Genomic DNA, 21,255 nt, shown 5'->3' on the forward strand with positions numbered 1-21,255 from the left:
TATAAAGCTTCAATCACCAAAACTGTCTGATAGTAATCTTCTGTAAACCCAAAGAGTCTAACTGCTGGTATGAGACCACACGCTTCCATAAAAAACTTCTGGGAAAACTGGAAGGTAGTATGGTAGAAACTTGGATTAGGCCAACACCTAATAACCTATCCAAGATAAGATCAAAATGGGTGAAGGATTTAAACATAAAGACAATATAAGCAGAGTATCTGTGATGGAGCGTACCATCTATATACAGAGAAAGAACTGTATATCAAAGATCAAGATAATTACCTTCAATTTTTAAAAAACATTGTCTTATGTACTACATAATTTTACTATCTCTAATACTTTATTTCTTCTTCAAGGATATGTTTTTTTCTCTCAACACATTCAATTTTAATCAGTTTATATCATGGAAACAATGTAAAGATTATCAGATTGCATTTTGCTGGGGGTAGGGGGAAGGAGGAGATGGAGATAAAATTGTAAATTCCAAAATCTTACAAAAAAAGATTATAGAAACTACTATTGAATATAATTGGAAAACAAAATATCAATATAATTTAAAAAAGAAGAGATGGAGAACATTATAAGAAACAAATTGGATAATTTTGTTTACATTAAATAAAAAGGTTTTTCACAACATACAACCACTGTAACCAAGATCAAAAGGGATGTAGTACATTGGAAAATAATTTGTTGCAAGTTGTATTTCTTTTTTTTGCTTGTTTTTTCCAAGGCAATGGGGGTAAATGACTTGCCCATGGTCATATAGCTAGGTAATTTTTGAGTATCTGATGCCAGAGTTGAACTCAGATCCTCCTGACTCCAAGACTAGAGCTCAATCTTCTGTACCACCTAACTGCCTACAAGTAGGATTTCTGACAAAGGATTCATTTCTATAATATATATATATATATATATATATATATATATATATATATATATATATATATACAGAACTGACTCAAAATTATAAAAAAAAAAGTTATTCCCCAATTGACAAGTGTCCAAATTACATGTAAAGGCAATTCTTGGTCAAAGAAATCACAGATATCTATCATCTTAAGAAAAATTGCTCTACATCATTATGGATAAGGCAATACAAATTAAAGTACCTCTGAGGTACTATCTCACACTTCTAAGACTGGCCAATATGACCAAAAAAGATAATGATCAAAGTTGGAGGGAATGGGGAAAATTTAGAACACTCATGCATTGTTGGTAGAGTTGTAGATTGGTGCAAACCTCCTGGAGAGCAATTTAGAATTATGCCCAAGGAGAAATAAAAATGTGTGTATGCTTTGATTCAACCATACCACTACTAGGGTCTGTATCCTGAAGTGATAAGAAAAAGGGTAAAAATTACACATGCACAAAAGTATTTATTAGCAGTTCTGTTTGTAGTGGTAAAGAATTGGGAATTTCTGGGATACCCATCAATTGGGGAATAGCTGAACAAATTGTGATATATGTATGTGATGGAATACTATTTTTCTATAAGAAATCATGAGGATCAGGATTTCAGAAACTCCTGGAAAGACTTGAATGAACTGATGCTGAATGAGATGAACAGAAACAGAACATTATACTTACTAACAACATGGGGTAAAGATAAAATATGATGGACTTATCATTCTATCAGTGTAATAATCCTAGAGATAAAAATTTAAAAAAATAGCTCCTCCAGTAATTATTTTGTAGTTTGTCTCTAATTACCTTTTTAAAATTTATTTTGTGGATTTCCTTTAGCTGTTTTGATATTTTTTTCTCTGAATTTATTTATTCAATTTCCCTGTCACCATAATAGTTATAAATAAAATCAGAAATTTGCTTTTGTTTTTTTTTTCCTTTTAGCTAATTTTTCCAGCCTATTTTAGAAAATTTATGTTACGGTTGGGCTCTATTCCCATTCTCAATGCATAGGGAGAATGTTCCCCCACTACTATTTCTTGAACTAGTTCTTGGGTTGGTGGTGGAGACTTTTGGTGCTTTCAAAGTGTAGTCATCTGTGAAAAGTAGTGGTTGCTGCTCTGAATCTTAAGAGAGACCTAATCCTAAGGGATTACATCTAGTACTGCTTTCAATATCAAAAACAATTGTACCCCTCAGAACTCTGCTTCCCCATGACCAAAAGTTCCCTTCTCCATGCTTAAACTTTTTGCAGGATATCCTTACTCTTTCTGGCTTCAGAGCTCCCAAAGCTGCTGTTGCTTTTTGTTACCACCACCAATTGTCAATATTGTTGTTGCTCTATGAAGGCCTTGCTCTAACCCTGTGTCAAATATCTCTCCTTCCTCCTACCTAAATTATTTTGGATTGGAAGAATGTTTCACCTTGATTTTTCCCTTAGTTTCATCATTCCAGCTTTGATTGGAAATGTCATTTTAAAGTTGCTTAGAATGGAATATTGGGAGAATTAGTCTGAGTACTATTTCTAATCCATCTTGCCTCTCAAAAGATTCTTTTCAGTTCATTTCTATTTCTTCCCTCTGCTACTTTTCAGATAATAAACTCCATAAACTATAATGTAAGAGTAAAAACATTATTTTATTCTAGAGGCATATTACCTAAATTTTAAAGAAAGAGATAGAAATATCCATTTTGATATTAAAATTCCTCCATAATATATCTTTAACAAGCCTTCCAGAGGTATTTTGTTACTCTCCTTCATACACTATGCAGTCTTTCTTGCTGTTCTGCACACAATGCATTTCTTCTCCCACCTACAAGACTTTTCACAGAATCTTAAACTGTGCACAAAATCTTCTTTCTCACTTTTACCTTTTATCTCAAATATCTTTCAAAATTCACCTCAAGTTCTATATCCTACTAAGGACTTTCCTGATCATCCCAGATATGAGAGCTTTACCTCCAAATCATTTTATATTTATTTTTATCATATCTATATGTGTACATGTTGTCTCTCTGATAGAATGTAAGCAGGATAGTATTTCATTTTTTGTAGCTGAAGTGCTGCACATCTAAGATATAGGCAGTGCTTGATAACTACTTGCCAATTTATTTATTTTAACATTTGCTGCTCTACTTGAATAATTTAATGTTAACCTCAACTTTCTGATTTTATGAATTTCAATCAAATCAAGTCAAGGATACTATTCCATTTTCTAGATTACAGAATGCTATTCTTTTGAGTGGTCACAGACTCACACCCAGATATATTTGTTGACACTAGGTTTCCATATCTTTTCCAGGTCAGAAATAAAGCAACCACTCAGGGACCCTAACCAGAATGAAAGTTTATACTGCTCCACTTTTCTGACCTAGAAAAAAATTGTCCATCTTTAGACAAACATGATAGACCTCTGTATCTTGGAGCTTACCAAATGGTACCCAGACTTAGTACAAGGAAACTGTCAGATTTTTAACACTAATGGGTCTCAGAAATCTCCAACTCAAGAGATATATTTTTCTAAGCCTCTCTCAACAGGTAGGAATACAGGTATACATTCCCATTCTCAACTCCACTAGTTTGCGTGCTATGGATCTTAATAAATTCAGTTCGGTTTTTTTTCTTTTTTCTTTTTTTTTAGTTTTTGCAAGGCAGTGGTGGTTAAGTGGCTTGCCCAAGGCCACACAGCTAGGTAATTATTATGTGTCTGAGGCCGGATTTGAACTCAGGTACTCCTGACTCCAGGGCTGGTGCTCTATCCACTGCGCCACCTAGCTGCCCCAATAAATTCAGTTGTAATCTTGCTGATTAAATTTTCTAGGAACAGAAACATTTTGGCTTTAAAAATAAAAGTAGCAACAGGTTTTCTGTTTTGTCATTAAAATTATATTAAATTTTCCCACTCTTCAAGAAACCTGCAGTCTGACTGGGGGAAAATGTGTACATGAGAAATGATGAGGTAAAAAAATAGCAGAGTAATCAATATAGTACTAGCCAGAAAAGGGAAAGATAATTGAAGTCTTTTTTTATGAAAACATGATCTTTTTTTAATTTAATTTAATATGATCTTTTATTAATTTGCAAGCAACTAATACCTAGTAACACTGACCATTACCTGAGGATCAAGAAAAATTATAGGGAAGCACATGAAAAAAAGTTACAATTCTATCAAGAATACTACTACTATTCATGTGAATATTAACTTTAAATTTTTATTTGATACTAAAAAAGTGCATGTTATCACTGATAAAATTCCCATCAAATTTATGAAAAGCACTGTAATTTTCCCATAAAATAATCATTCATCAAAACTTAATGTGTGCATCAAAGTCATGAGATATGTTTTCAGAATTGGGGAAAACTAAGGTTACCACAATGTAGCAAATTACATTACATTTCATGAGTAAAAACAGCTACTTCTTACTTTGAATCTCATCATTTCCCCTCTATATTCAATAGGTTTTCATCAAATTCCACCACAAGTGGAAAGTTTTTAATTTTTATTAGCTCCTCAAATGAGTTACACTGGCTAGTTTATTAATATTATGAAGTTAGCCTGCAATTAAACCCATGTTTTTGATTATAACTAAAGAAACTATTTATTTAGTAATTTTTGTACACTAGAGGATATTCTCTTTCACAATCTATTTCTTAAGAATAAAAAGTAAGATAGTCAACAAATAATATAGCAAAAACAGATTCTGACTACCAAGAAATAAAATCCAACTTTAGAAAAATACAGGAAAAAATTTCAAGTTAAAAATATATTCCTTTGGTTAAAAGTCATCTCCTTCATAACATTCATTTATAGTCTGATATGCTGAACTCAATTTAATCTTTTATTCTAATCTTCCAATATGCCAAATTTTTTTGCCATATTTTAAGGGAGGAAGGGGAAGTCACTGGTTTTGTAGCAATAAAATTCTTTGATTTGCTAAAATAACCTAGTTACAATAAATTTCTTTGCTTTCATTCTAAAAATCATTTTTGCTAACATTACTTTAGAATCTGTGATACATGTAGTTTTCTTCAGATACAGTATATCCAAACTTTTTATAGAAACCAACATTTTGTGGAAGACATTCAGGGGTAATTTTGTAACAGTTCAGTTTTTTACTTAGCAGAGTAAGTGTTGACAATAACAGTTTTCCCAGTTGCTTTCCTCTGCATTAGTCAGTTACAACAACATCGTCTACTCTTTCTCTCTTTGCACATGAATGGATGAATTTATGTTCTATTATCAGAGTAGCTGTAGCAACAATTTGCCCTATGGTGACATCTTCTACAACTGCAACATAATAATCCCCCGATTTCCTCATGTGCTCAAATGATCTCATGAATTGCTCAGGGCTGACCACTCTAGTTGCTGTCAACTGACCAAGTACTTTAAAAAATCCTCTGTTTAGATCTGCGGTACAAAGAGGTCTCAAAACCAAACCATCTCCTGGGTGTGTTGGGGAAATGGCTGGAGAAAATGTTGCAGTGTTCTGGCTCCAGTCCACTTCTTTCAACAGACTTGGGTCAAACAAAGGTGTTTCATCTGTGGGCCAGCCCCGAGCCGCCTCGGCCCCTCCGGCATCACCGCGCTGCGCATTGCTCCGGTCTAATTGAAGTCTTAAATAGACACACAGCAAAGGTTCAAACGATGTGACAATACTTGAACTTTGAAAAAAAGTAGAATTTTGGTACAGAGATGTCACAGGATTCATTACAAGCGATGATAACAGATTTATATCTGAAAGGGGCCTCAAGAGCCATTAAGTCCACTGCTTATTTTATAAATAAGGAAATTGAGGTCCAAGTGATTTACCTAAGGACACCCAGATGATCAACTATCAGGGGTGGAATGGGAGCTTAGGTCTTCTGTCTCCAGAGCTAGTATCCATTTATTCATTCCACTCTACCATGTTTCCTTCAAAGAAGGAATAAAATCAGAAAATTGGAAATTAACATCAGCCACTTCAGCAGACAGTAAAGAGACCAGACTGATGTGGAGGGGTGGGAAATGATATTAGATTTACAGGGTAGAGTCAGAGCATGAAAAGTTTTGAATGCTAGGTTAAAGAATTTAGTATTCATTCGGTAGGCATGATGAAGCCAAGGAAGATTTTGGAATAAGGGGATCATGTGAATAAAGTAGTGTATTTTAGACTTACCTGCCCATTCAAACATACTACATTCTAGTTTCTTTTTTAATTGATATTTTATTTTCCCAGTTAAATGCTATGAAACTTTTTTAACATTCATCTATGTGTATATGCATATTTTAAGTTACATAATTTCCTTCTACCTCCCTTTCCAAGCCCCTCCCCTCATCAGTGAAAAGGTGAGTGAATATTATACAAACACATTTGTGTTAAACAGTTAGAGATTAGTCATTTTCGGTATGAGGAATTAGGATTAAGGGAGAAGAATGAAAACCATGAGATAGGAAAGAAATACATGAGAATTTTTTTAAATGAATGTAGTGTGCATTCAGATTCTGAAGGGTTTTGTTTGGTATTGTTTTGTTTTTCTTCCTCTGGATGGGGATAGTATTGTCCATAATCAGTCTAATAGGGTTATCCTAGATTTCTGAACTGCCAAGAGTTGCTGTATCAATCAGGGCTGATAACTCACAATGTTGGTGATAATATGACAATGTTCTCTTGGATCTGCCCCCTTTGCTGAGCATCAGATCCTGTAACTCATTCCAAGCTTCTCTAGAGTCCAACTATTTATAGTTTCTTATCGAACAATAGTATTCCATGATATTCATATATCATAACTTGTTCAACCATTCCTCAGTAGAAGGGTATTCCCTCTGTTTCCAATGTTTTGCCACTACAAAAAGAGTTGCTATGACTATTTTGGAACATGTGGAACTTTTTTCATTTTTAATGATTTATTCTGGATATATATTATTATTCTGGATATATATATATATTAGAAATGCTGGGTCAAATGGTATATTCAGTTTTATTGCTCTTTGAGCATATTTCCATATTGTTCTTCAGAATGTTAGATCAGTTCACAACTCCACCAACAATGTATTAACATCCTAATCCTCCTAGAACCTTCCCAACATTGATCATTTTTCTCTTTTTATCATCTTAGCCAATCTAATAGGTGTGTCATAGTTGATTTAATTTACATTTCTCTAATCAGTAATAAGGTGGAGCATTTTTAATATAATTATATATATATATATATATAGCTTTAATTTCTTCATTTGAAAACTTCATTTGATCAAATATCAGTTGGAGAATGACTTGAAACCTTATAAATTTGATGCAATTCTCTATATATTTTAGAAAGGAGACATTTATCAGAACCCCTAGCTGTGAAAATTGTTTCCCAGTTTCTTATTTTTCCTTCTAATTTTGGCAGCACTGGTCTTATTAGTATAATACTATAATAGTATAATAATTAGTATAATTTATTAGTATAATTTACTTATTTTAATATAGTCATAATCATCCATTTTTGCAATTTATAATGTATTCTCTTTCTAGCTTGGTCATACATTCCTCCCCTTTCCATAGATCTGACAGATAGAGTTTTTCTTGGTCTATTAATTGATCTATGATGTCATACTTTATGTCTAAATCCTGTACTCATTTGATCTTATTTTGGTATAGGGTATGTGGATCTATGCCTAGGTTATGCCATGATATTTTCCATTTTTCCCCATAATTTTGGTCAAATAGTGAGTTGTCATCCCAGAAGCTAATGTCTCTGGGTTTGTCAAACAACAGATTACTGCAATCACTTATTACTGTTTCTTTTGAACCTATCCTAATCCACTGATCCATTACTGTATTTGCTAACCAGCAGCATTTGTAAGCCAGATGACTGCCATTTTATAGTATAATTTTAGATCTCGTAGAATTAGGCCATCTGCCTTTCCATTTTTTTCATTAGTTTCCTTGATATTCTTGACATTTTGTTGCTCCAGATGAGTTTTATTATTATTTTTCCAAACTCAGCAAAATAATTATTTAGTAGTTTGATTGATATGGAACTGAATAAGTAATTTAATTTGGGTAGAATTTGAATTATTATTATTATATTAACTAGATCAAATTATGAGCAATTGACATTTTTCCAGTTGTTTAGAGCTGACTTTGTTGGGTGAGAAGAGCTTTATAATTGTATTGATAGAGTTTCTAGGTTTGTCTTGGGAGATAGATTCCCAAGTATTTAATTTTCTCTGAAGTTACTTTAAATGGAATTTCTCTTTCTATCTCTTGTACTTGGACTTTTTTGTTCATATATAGAAATGCTAATATTCATGTGGGTTGGTTTTATATTCAGCTACTTTGCTGAAATTGTTAATTGTTTCAAGTAGGTTTTTCTTAGATGATTTTCTTGGGTTCTTTAAGTATACCATCATATTACCTGCAGAAAGCTTTGTTCCTCGTTGTCAATTCTGATTACTTCAATTTCTTTTTCTTCTCTTATTGCTAAAGTTAACATTTATATTTATAGTAATGGCGATAATGGGTATCCTTGTTTCACCCCTGATTTTAATGGAAATGCTGCAAGTCTTTCCCCATTAAAAATCATATTTTTGATAGTTTTAGATAGACAATGGTTATTATTTTAAGGAAAACTCAATTTATCCCTATACTTTCTAGTGTTTCAATAGTAATGGATGCTGTATTTTATCAAAGATATTTTCAACATCTATTGTGATAATCATATGATTAGTGTTGGTTTTGCTATTGATATGTGCAACTATGTTGAGTGTTTTCCTAATATCAATCCATTGCTGTCGACTTGATATAGAAATTATACTTGATTGAAGTATATTATCCTAGTAATAATTTGCTGTAATCTTATTGCTAAAATTTTATTTAAGTTTTTTGCATCAATGTTCATTAGAGAGATTGGTCTTCAATTTTCTTTCTCTGTTTTGGTTCCTCCTGGTTTAGGTATCAGCTTCTTATTGGTGTCATAAAAGGAATTTGGCAGAACTCTTTCTTCTCCTCTTTTTTAAATACTTTATGTAGAATAGGAATTAATTGTTCCTTAAATGTTTGGTAGAATTCACTTGTAAAACCATCTGAACCTGGAGACTTTTCTTAGGCAGTTTATTGATGATTTCTTCAATTTATTTTTCCTAAAATGGGGTTATTCTGGTATTTTATTTCCTCTTCTGTTAATCTGGGCATTTTGAGTTTTTTTGTAAATATTCATCCATTTCATTCAGATTATCAAATTTTTTGGCATACAGTTTGCAAAATAGCTCTGAACTAGCTCTTTAATTTCCTCTTCATTAGTGATTAGTTTACCTTTTTCATTTCTGATACTGGTAATTTGGTTATCTTCTTTCTTCTTTTTAATCAGATTAACCAAAGGTTTATCTAGTTTATTTTTTTATAAAACCAACTATTTGTTTTATTCATTAGCTCATTGGTTTTCTTGCTTTCAATTTTATTAATATCTCCCTTGATTTTTCAGAATTTTTAATTTGGTATTTAATTGGGGAGGAAGGGCAGAAGGGACATAACACACAGCTTTAACTATTTCTAATCTATAATATTCTACTGAAGAAATCTCAGACTTTATTCCATTCAATCCCTCCTCTTTATTTTGATGATATTTCTTCAAATTTCCGTAATATAGACTCATATTGCTGGTCCATTTGATCATCATCCTCATGATTTATACTGTTAAGAGGAATCCATCCCTGTCCTTTCAAGATCAACATCTTTGTTTGATAAGAAGTGATTGTCACCATTTTATTAAGACTATCCTGAGCCACAGGGGTTATCAATTGAATTAGACAAGGTAGACAGATTGGCAGTAGGATAATTCCACTGAGCGATTAAAGCAAACAAAAGAATCTGCTTCCACCAACTTCCATTAAACCAGGACCACCAGGAATTACCAAAAGGAGAATTCCAAGTCTGCACAGAAACATGGGCTACTTTTCTGATATCTTTGGTGATTTCTTTTACCAATTGTCCATTATCATCAATTTTAATACAGCAGTTGGACAAATTCAGTTTCCCATATATTCCTCCTTCTTCAGCTAATAAATAATCCAGTACCATTCTGTGTTGCAAAGCCTCTTCCCCGGTTTGGGTAGCTTGATCCACCAACAGATCTAGGGGTCTAGCTGTTTGATTGGTGATAATTTCTACAACTTCTTGAAGCCTAATTATTCTGTTCAGCATATAGATGGGGGTTCTATATCCCCAACTTCCATCCTGTGCCCAAGTGGCGGGTTCATAAACTTGAATGATTCTCTCTGGAGGCCAAGTATCTCCCCAGACATTTGCATCTCCATTCAGAGTAATGGAAGTATCTATGCTTTGATTTTGTCTTTCTAAATCATCATACAAGGGGATACCTATGTGTTTAGTCTCTCAACCTGGAAGGTAAAAGAACTTTGGTCTGACCAGCCCTATGTAACAATTGCCTGCCCATTTTTTAGGGAGGTGAGTATAGGCAGTGAGGCCACAAATCCAATAATGTCCCTTTAAAGCAGCCTGGTCTTCTTCAAAGATGACAGTTCTATTAGGGGTAAAGGGGTAATAATATTCATTCCGCCAACCTAGTGGCCCTCCATATATTGTAGGGGAGTAAGTACAATTCCACAAGAGAACTTCCTCATTCCAAATACATTCTCTAATTAAACCTTCTCCTGTTTTGTTTTCAGTACTCCAAAAAAAAGCTGAAATATTTACTTTTTGGTTCGGTTCCCTCTTTCCATCCCCACTTATAAGTAGGTTGGACAGATATGCCTTTCTCATTTTGTTGTTGGCAATATATCGATTTAGATTCTGCTCTTGTTAATCTGCACTTTCATTTTTGTACATGGTTCCCATTTTCTCTTGCACCTAATACGGGTGGAATTCCAGTCAGAGGTGTATTGTGTGCAATTGATAACCCCATATTTATTGTCCTGGCTGTATGTTCACCTGCACCTACTACCCCCTACCCATTGTCCATTCCCGGTTTGGTTAAGGCAGAATAGCTCCTCTCTCATTTCTGTTAGAGACCAAAATTTTTCCCAGGGTTCCCAAAACCCCGTTCCATGATGGATAAGAGTCCTATTGCTTAGTAACCACTCTGGTTTCAAAGGTATTGGGACCCAAGGCCATTGGTCTAATTGCTGGAGCCCACCACAAATCCAGCAGTCAGTGAGATTAAAGATTGTCCCCACTTCCTGCAAGAGTAGGAGAAATTGGTTGTCTGCCTGTGAAGGGACAGGAAGGGCCTGGTTTAAACATAAAAAAGCTAATAGTGAGTAAAATAATAACCATTGCATTTTGGACTAAGTACAAAAAGGATATCAGAAGTCTTAACTGAGTTTGGGAAAGCAAAGAGGCCAAACTAAAGGAGTAATACTAAAATTAAACCCGGGAATAGGATAAACATGAAAATCTTCTGCAATGCATACCATACATCCAGCTGCAAATATCAAAGACAATAATAAAAAAATACAGCAGAAAGAAAAGGAATATTCCAACAATTTTACAGATCAGTGAAAGTGATAGAGAAGGGTCCATCAAGGGTTAATCAGTTCATTTCCCAGGAGTGGTTTTCCTTTCAGATGTATTTTGAGTTCTCCTCTCTCTTCAACAATCCACTCAGACTCAGGTAAAGAAACAGGTCCCTTTATGCAGGTGTGATGTGTCTAGCCATGTTCTTTGGTGCCAACAGCAATGTCTGAAATTAATAATACCTGAAAGGGGCCATCCCAGCCTGGGGTTAGTTTCTCATCTTTCCATACTTTAACATATACCCAATCTCCAAATTGGAATTTATGGACTGGGGTGGGGGGTGGAGAGGAGGAGTGAGAATGGGATGCCTATAAAGTAATTCATATGGTGATAAGCCAATGTCCTTTTGGGGTTTGGCTCTGATCCTTATCAAGGCCAGAGGCAAACACCTAGTCCATGGTAAATGGGTCTCTATAGCCAATTTAGTCAATTGTCTTTTAATTTCCTGATTCATCCTCTCAACTTTGGGGACAGGGAGGTGCTAGGGTGCCGGGGTTTTATTTACAATGCCGGCTTCTTTATGCTAGTCCGTCCTCTTACTCACCAGTCCAAAACATGATGAGTCTTCGGGGTACCTCCGGCCCCCACTCTTTGATGGGGGAAGAACCAGACAGAGCGCCTGAGGTGGATAATGAGTCTTTATTCTTCTGTGATCACATCCCGCTCCCTCCCAACCTCTCAGCAGACACTTTTATCCCTTCTGTCCTCCCTCCCATGAACTCTTACCCAATGAGGGGCCGAGTTCTGTAACATTCCCTTATAAGGTGATTATGTTTCCCCCGCTAAGCGACCGCCAAGCCTCTTCCCCCCGCCCCCAACATCTCCCCCTTTCTGTTTTACAAGGTTATCACTTGGTGTGACCTTAAGCGGTGCTGAGGTTAGCCTTAAGCGGTGTCATTTCTACTGGCCTCTGATAGCCGGGGGCGAGGAACCCTGTCTTAGGTCATCTCCTTCAACCCAGGACCTTGCCCGTCCTAGGCGCCCGACACCCTCAGGGCCTGTCTTAGGTGGCTGGGTTAGGAGAGGTTGCCCGTCTTGGGGTTTACCTCGTCTTACCCCTAGGTGTCACATGTCATGCATGGCAGCTAGCCAGACTTGGGGATCCTCCCCCGTCTCCATGGCCATGAAGGCTTTCTGAGTAAGAAGCATATAGCCCCTCTGTCGCCTAGCTAGGTGGCAGAAACAGACAACAAGTAGGGTGATTCCCAGAATCAGCGTCCTTGTTCACCCTCAAGGGGGTACCCTCCCGCCATCTGGCAATCCCTCCATGGTATGGGATCCTCGATGTCTTCCCCTGTGGCCACACATGAGGGGCCCCACCGAGGAATCGTGAAGTCCCGTTGAGTTTGATTCACCAGGGGTCGCCAACCCAGAAGGCCTCGGAGCTGGGTCCCCTTTTTTGTCCCTGCTGGGCTGACAGTCGTCTGCGGGAAGAGGCCGACGCAGGGGTCAGTCGGGGCAGTGCTATAGTTAAAATCGTTCTGCCCTGTGGAGTTGAAGTTCCAGGACCAATTTTCTTCCCCGATGTCGAAACATAGGGAGTTGTTCAGGTCCCAGCAGAAGGAGTTCTGGACCGGTGCTTCAGCGGGGTCCATATATGCAGAAGGGAGCCCCATCGATGTATTGGTCACTAGCAGCCGAGGGTAGATCGGGGAGTTCCGTGCTACCGGTAGGGGAGAGGAAATAACTCGGAGTATTCCCCATGTCGGATTTCCTTCAGATGGAGCACCTCCAAGGATCCCTACGACGATCAGAAGGCCTGAAAAAGGAAGAAATTCCTCTCACCCCGTAGGGTTGGGCATTAATCAAGGTCTCTTATCGTGTAAACAGGGAGCCATCTTTCTGGCTCTTCTATCTTATCCTCGGGATGAAATGACAGGTGGCCCTGTCTTCTGTTCTTTACCGTTACAGGGCCATGCCAACCTCCCTCTTCATCTCTCCACATGACTTTAGAGCCTGGTAGGGCCTTGGTGGGAGAGGGCAGGAGCGTTGGTTCTTTCTTAGCATGTCCTTTTGGGGAGAATAATCTCTGGGCGGCTGTAGTGCCGTCATCCCTGATTGTAGGAAATTCATGGTAAATAGTACCTGAGACAGGTCTAAATGGGTCAGTGACCTGCCAACTCCCCCTTTCTGTTTAAAGAGCGTAGTTTTGAGTGTGCAATTTGCTCTTTCTACCAAAGCTTGGCCAGTGGGATTGTAAGAGATCCCGGTGGAATGGGAAATGGAAAATTCTTTGCAAAAGGAAGTAAAGGCTCTCGAGGTGTAGGCGGGCCCATTATCGGTTTTGATAGCCGAGGGGACGCCTAAGACAGCCATCTGGGAGAACGTGTTTAACCGCTTCTCCTGGCTGTAGAGAGGCGAAGGTGAAGGAGGAGAAGGTGTCCACTGAGACATGGATGTACTTATGACCCAGGTGAGTAATGTCCATCTGCCAAAGAGCATTGGGGCCGTCCCCACGTGGGTTAGACCCCTCCGCGGGGAGGGCTTGTCTAAAGGGAGCACAAGAAGTGCAGGAGCGCACAATTTGGCGAGCCTCCTTCCGGGGAATGCTGTATAGGCGCCGGAGCGACCTGGATGACAAGTGATAATTACCATGTGCCAGCTGGGCAGGTGTGGACAGGTTTAACAAGAGAGCCCTATCTACCTCCGCATTGCCCTGGAATATGGGGCCGGTGAAAGAAACGTGAGAGCGCACGTGAAGAACAAACAGGGGGTGGTTTCTATCACGGAGGGAGGATTGCAGCTGTATAAGGAGTGGGCTAATGGAAGAAGTCGAGGAAATGAAGGCATCTTCTAAACGAGGGATTAGCATGGCACAATACATACTGTCAGTAATAAGATTAAAAGGGGTGTCTCTGTAGAGACGGAAAGCCTGAAGTATAGCATATAGTTCATTCTTCTGAGTGGAGTCAAAGGGGGTATCAAAAATCCAGGTGGCGGGTCTAGCAGGGTCATGGACCACAGCACGGCCCAACCTGGTAGCATCAGTGAAGACATTAGGGCCGGTCACTGGTTCTGGGGACACTAGAGGGCGCGGGCGGGAAAGGTGCAGTTCAGCGAACACTCTAACCACGGGAGGTGGCATGAGTCTGGTCTGAGAGAGGGTAGTCAGGACAGTGGCCCAAGCGATAGATCTATCAACTAGCGAGTGGGTCACCTCCTCTGGGAGGGTAAAGTTGAGGACAGGCAAGAGGCCAAAGAGACGCTGGCATCGCTCTGAGGCCTGAAGGCAAAATAAGGCCAGGGCCTCCCACCGGTCCCGGATGAGGCTCTTAGTGGTCCGGGGGTATAGCCATTCAAGGCATCCATGTCTCTGGAATAAACATCCCCAGCCAAGGGAACTGTCCCCCAGTGTGTGGAAGAGGACAGGCGACTCCGGGTCGTATTGAACCAAGAAGGAAGAGGTTCTGCGGAAAATTTCCGAGAGCGCCTGTCTTGCCTGGGGGGTCCAACTTCTAGGGGATGACAGATGGGAGTCGCCTTTAAGGACATCATATAGAGGTTGCATTAAGGAGGATGGGAGGGGCATAGCGGGACGCAACCACTGTATGGCGCCAACAAGCCTCTGAAAATCATTAAGAGTAGTGTATCCCTCGACGTTGATCGGAGGAAGCGCCCTACTAATCTTTCCCGGAAAAATCCTATGCGCCAAGTAATCATAGGGGAAATCCATCTGTACCTTTTCCGGGGCTATGTGAAGCCCCTTCTTGCGGAGGACATGGGTGGTGCGTTGCAAGCAAGCCCGAGCCCGAGCCCCCGTCACAGAAGGTGCTGCAATCAAGATATCATCCATGTAATGTATGAGCATGCAATTTGGGAATTCTTTTCTGATAGGATGTAGCAGAGTATCCATGTAAAGCTGGCACAGGGTGGGGCTATTGGCCATTCCCTGCGGTAGGACGGTGAACTGATAACGTTTACTGGGGGCTTGGAAATTGATCGCGGGGAGGGAAAAGGCAAATTTTTCTTTGTCCTCCGGGTGGAGGGGAATGCTATAGAAGCAGTCTTTAACATCAATCACTATAATAGTCCACCCTTGCGGGACTGCAGTGGGCATAGGGAGACCAGGTTGGAGGGTCCCCATGGGTACCATGTTGGCATTTACTGCCCGAAGATCAATCAACATTCTCCAACTCCCCCCTTTCTTTTTTATGACAAAGACGGGGGAGTTATACGGGCTAAGGGACAGTTCCACTTTGTTCTCACGCAGGAGGGTCATTACTATGTCTGTGAGGGCGATGAGCTTTTCTTTTGTCAGGGGCCACTGCTCAACCCAAATAGGTTTCTTATTAATCCATGTTATTCTGGGGGAAAAGCTCATCTCTAGAGTGGCCCCAATTAATTTCCCCGCAGGCTATCAGGGGTGGCAAGTGTCAGGTTAAGCTGGCTCAAGATGTCTCTACCCCATAATGCATAAGGGAGGTCGGGTAGGCACAGTGGGGTGAAGAGTCCAGATTCTTCCAAAGCTGACCACCGTAAGGCGTGTGCTGCTTTCATGGCAGATCTATTGCCCCCCACCCCCGTCACTGCTTGAGGGCTCTGTAGGAGTGGCCACTCGGGCCTCCACTGTCCCCTATTTATGACAGAGCAATCGGCTCCAGTGTCAATTATCCCTTCGAGCTTCTGATTTTCCACCGTGACGGTTAACAGTGGTCGCCCAGAGCTGACCGGGCGGACCCAGTTCACATGAGCGGGAGGGGTCCGCAAGGGCAGCGCCTTTCCCACCTCTTGGCCCTGTTTTACCAAGGTGGGAAAGGGGTGGGGGTTTGTGACCCTTACGGATGTGGGACTTCCGGGACCAAAAATGACCTGGGTATGGGTGACTAAGTCCACACATCTCTCAGCCCCTGTGATGAGCGCTGGGAAAGTAGTTAGCTCGATGGGAATCATCAAGGTTTCCCAAGGCCCGATCTCTCTCTGCTGTGTCCCTTCTCTATAGTCAACCCTCACGGGGATAGTCACAGTGATGGGGCCACTGTCTTCGAGCACGGGGGGGGGCCCGCGGCCGGGCCCCTCCCTTTCCCTTTTCCCGACTTCCCTTTGGATCGGCAGAACCTGGCTATGTGACCTGGCTTTCCACAGGAATAACAGGTCGGAACTGAAGTGGAGGGGGGCCGCTGCCTGCACTGTGCTTTGAGGTGCCCTGGCTTTCCGCACCCAAAACAGGTGGGTCTCACCTGCATACCGCGAAGGGCGGTCAGGAGGCTATCCTCCCGGTTCTCCATGGCAGTCACTAAGGCTTGAATTGAATCCTCGCTGGGCATGTCCAGCAATTTGTCAACAATTTCTTCTAATGAAGTGTCGGGGGGAAGGCTGCTAATGGCTGCGATCCCTTTGGGGCGAAGTCCCTCTTTAATCAATTGTCTCATAAGTAGATCAGATCCCGGGGTGTCTCCCATTATACGAGTCACTGTCTCTTTAACCTCGTTCACAAATGAGAGGGGTGTCTGATCTGCTCTCTGCTTCAGCCCAACCAACTTCTGTGTGGCTCTCCCCCCTTTCATGGCTCCAATCTTATCCCAAGCTGCAACATGTGTTTCTTTAACAGTCTCTAGCTCAAACTGGCCATACCGGGCCTGAACAGCAGGGTCAGTATAGGCTCCAGTTCCACACAGGAGGTCAATGGCTAAATCCAGGGGAGTATAACCCCGGGATTTTGCCAGCTTAGAGGCCTCTCTGCGGGCCTGAGCCTTAAAAGCTAAATATGAGGAGGCATCCAGGCACGCGGCTGCAATTTCGTCAAAGTCAGCAGGGGTCCAAGGGTGCGTAGCGAAGAGGTTTTGCATCAGTCTTTTTACATAAGGGGAGCTTGGGCCGTATTTAGTCACGGCCTCCTTAAGTTCCTTAAGCATCTTAAAAGGGACAGGGCGGTAGTCTCGGGCTCCGGTAAGGGGGTCCGTAAATACCGGGTAGAGGCCCCAGTCATCCCAGTCCACCTCCTCCCCTTTCTCTATTGCTATGGAGGCACTCGCAGCAAGTAGGCCGGATGGGCGGAGCCCTTGAGGGGATCTCTGAAGGGCGGACAAGGAACACGGGGGATTTTTTGCCTCTGTTTCCTGGCTGGGCCGCCAAGTCTGGGGCGCGGCAGCTGTCCAATCAGCGCAGACTCCTCCCTCCTCGTCAGCAGCCTCCCGGTCCCACCTACTCACACTCCTCTTCCTGCCACCCCTGAGGACTGTTTGCACCCCTCCCTTCCCGCGCTCGGAAACTTCCAGCCCTGAATCTCTAAGTGCGCCACATTCATCGCCCTCCCCCTTTCCTTTCTGTCTCGGTAAGGAGGGGCATGCGGCATTTTCTTCTCCCTGGGGGCCCCTTGTTCCCCCATTGTTTCTTCCCTCTTCCTCTGAGCTCTCTGAATCCGATCCCGCCAACGAGCTACCCACCTGAGTGCTGATTGGTCGTGCCAAAGTCACCTTCTGGGGATGCAGGGCTGCATCCACTATCTTATACACTGTAAAATCCTCAGGGGTCAGTTTTCCCGGGCAGGTGTCATCATAGGAGGCCATCTGCTGCCCTACCACCTTCCATTTACCTGGTTGGATCCCACTATGTTGCACCCAAGGGCAGATGTTCCAGATATTCTCAACAAAAGCACGGCACGTCTTGATAGGTAATTTACAGCCATGCTTAGCGCAGAGTTTATAAAGCTGCGCTGCAATGACCCCTTTCTCCTCCGGCTGAAAGGCGGGAATACTATTCCGGCCCCCCATGCTGTCTACTAGCCGAGGCTGCAATCCTAACAGGTGGCAGAACTGGAAAATTCCCGTTCGGCAAAAGAGAAGGAGGCAGCAGGGCACAATCAGACAGGCCAGCACGGCAAGGAGCGTGATTAGAGCGGAAGGAGAAAGGGAAGAGAAAGGAAGCATAGTAGGGATATGTCCTTCAGGCAATATCTGAGAGTAAACGCCCTCTCCTTCCTCCCGGTCGGAAACGACCGAGGCTGTCTGGAGAATCCGACCAGCGGATTCAGACGTTCCCTAGCAAAATCAGGTCCCTGTTCCGGGCGCCACTTGCCGGGGTTTTATTTACAACGCCGGCTTCTTTATGCTAGTCCCTCCTCTTACTCACCAGTCCAACGCATGATGAGTCTTCGGGGTACCTCTGGCCCCCACTCTTTGATGGGGGAAGAACCAGACAGAGCGCCTGAGGTGGATAATGAGTCTTTATTCTTCTGTGATCACATCCAGCTCCCCCCAACCTCTCAGCAGACACTTTTATCCCCTCTGTCCTCCCTCCCATGAACTCTTACCCAATGAGGGGCCGAGTTCTGTAACATTCCCTTATAAGGTGATTATGTTTCCCCCGCTAAGCGACCGCCAAGCCTCTTCCCCCCCGCCCCCAACACTAGGGGGTATGGAAATCCCAGATGATTTCAAGAGCTCTGGCTAAGTCTTTCAGGATCTTAGCAGGGTTCCTTGATCTGAGTCTATTCTCTCCACTAATCCATATCTAAGGATAATCTGCTCTAGTAAAATCTTAATTACCATTGAAACAGTTGCTCTTGCCTAAGGAAGAGCTTATACCCATGAGGTCAGATGGTCCACTATAACCAGCAGATATTTGAGATGCCCCACCTGGGGGAGTTCAGTAAAGTCCAACTGTATATTCTGAAAGGGCCTTATACCAGGCGGTGGACCACCCTGAGGTGCACAGCGTTGAGCAGTCTTATTCGTCCTTCAACAAATTAGACAGCTTTCCACCATTTGTCTGGCCAAAGTGTATTGCTCAGGAGTTAGTTACTTAGTTAAAATAGCATCACGCAGGTTTTGGACATCCCAATGATTCCCTTAGTGCAGGTACTGAAGGACTTGCCTCATACTTGCCCTGGTTAGTACCTCTCTGCCATTGGGTAAAAATCAATGCCCATCAGTCTGTTTAACAGCTCCAAGGGCTAGAGCCTTTTCTACTTCATTTTTAGTGAACGTGGGAGAAGGTAGATTCAGGGAAAGTACTGCAATTAAAGCAAACATGCCTGGATTTTTATTCCTCCCAGCTGCCTCTTGGGCCTCCTCATCAGCTAGCAGGTTGCCTCAAGCTTCAAAGAAGTTGCCATTTTGTTGTACCCTGACATGTATCACAGCTACATTCCAGGGTTTTAATATGTCCTCTAATACCTCCCGGATTAGTGTGTGATGTACTAATTCTTTCCCATTGCTATTAACCAGTCCTCCTTCCTCCCATATTTTTCCAAATATATGAACCACTCCCCAGGCATATCTGGAATCAGTATAAATATTTCCATCCTTGTCCTCTAGTAATCTCAGGGTTTGATTAAGTGCATGTAATTCACAGGTTTGTGCTGACCAGGTGGCCAGCAATTTACCGGACTTTACAGCAGTGGCGGTGTCTCCATCAATGATCGCAAATCCATTTTCCCTCTTTCGGTCAACTACCCTGGATACCAATTTAGCCCTTCTGGCAATGGAGACATTTGTAAATCCATCATGACCTTGGTTTGGTATTCTACTAATTCCATGCAACAATGTTCTCCTTCACTTGGATCAGAGCTTGGGGTTGAGGTCAAAAAGGATATTGGATTTAGGTTATGAACCTGAGATACTATCGGATCATCTTTTTCTAATAATATAGCCTCATATTTCAGAATCCTAGAGTCTGTTAGCCACCTGCCTGCCTTCTGATTTAATATGGTCCTAACCTGGTGAGGGACACTAACTATGAGACATCCTCCAAATGTGAGTTTCCTACTTTTTTTCTCCACAAGAATTGCTGTGGCTGCTACTGCCTGCACACAGGTAGGCCATCCCCTAGCAACAGGGTCTAATACTTTGGATAGGAAGGCAACAGGTCTCTTTTGGCCTCCCCTTATCTGAGCTAGCACTCCCAAAGCAACCCTACCATCAGAAACATTCACAAAGAGGTGAAAGGGTTTATCTAATGTAGGGAGGGCCAAAACTGGACATTAGATAAGCCTTTGTTTTAATATTTCAAAATGCTGTTTACTCTCAGAGTCCCAATCAATACAGTCAGGGCTTTGTTCCAATAGATGTTGATAGAGAGGCTTAGTTATAGAGGCATAGGAGTGGATCCAAGTTCTATAATATCCAACTAAACCCCAAAATTTCCTCAGCTCCTTTTTGGTTCTTGGTAGAGGGGTGTGTATGATGCCTTTGAGCCTAGCTGGGTCCAATCTCTTGATTCCTTCACTAATTAGATGCCCTAAATATTTAACTTTCTTTTCAACAAATTGAAGCTTCTCTCTAGAGACTCGAAACCCTGATTCCCCTAGGAAATTCAATAAGTCAATGGTGCTTTTACTTGTGTTATCTCTCTTAACCCTCAGCCACTAATAGATCATCTACATACTGTAAGATCTTAGTCTGGCTACTGGAATGAAATTTTCTAAAAATCTTTCCAGGACCTGGTCAAACAAGTCAAGGAACTCTGTGTAGCCCTGCAGGAGCACACACCATTGGAGCTGCTCTTTTCTACCAGTGTCTGGATCTTCCTATTCAAAAGCAAAAACCCTCCTGCTGTTTTCCTCTAAGGGACAGCTCCAGAATGCATCCTTTAAATCCAACACACTAAACCATTTACTAGAGCTAGGGACTTTTCCTAAAATCATATATGGATCTGGAACCATGGGATGGGAGGGTAAAACAATCTTATTAATTTCTCTTAAATCTTGGACTAATCTGTTTTGGCCATCTTTCTTCCTGATCGATAAAATCGGAGTATTATAAGGCGAAATGCAAGGTTAAATCAATTTATTCTTTAGAAGCCTTTGTTTAACTGGCTTCAATCCCATCCTTCCTTCCCTAGAAATGGGGTATTGGGGGGGCAGAGCCAAGATGGTGACAAGAAGGGATTGAGTCTTAGGAGCTCTCTGATAAAAGT

General features: G+C 41.3%; 1 pseudogene; it reads right to left on the reverse strand.

The window, feature by feature from the left end:
* Positions 1 to 4,626: 4,626 nt before the first annotated feature.
* On the reverse strand, positions 4,627 to 5,613 carry LOC141501776 (glucosamine 6-phosphate N-acetyltransferase pseudogene; annotated as a pseudogene).
* Positions 5,614 to 21,255: the final 15,642 nt, after the last annotated feature.

This window comes from Macrotis lagotis, chromosome 1 (assembly GCF_037893015.1).
Source record: "Macrotis lagotis isolate mMagLag1 chromosome 1, bilby.v1.9.chrom.fasta, whole genome shotgun sequence".
Taxonomy (NCBI): domain Eukaryota; kingdom Metazoa; phylum Chordata; class Mammalia; order Peramelemorphia; family Peramelidae; genus Macrotis; species Macrotis lagotis.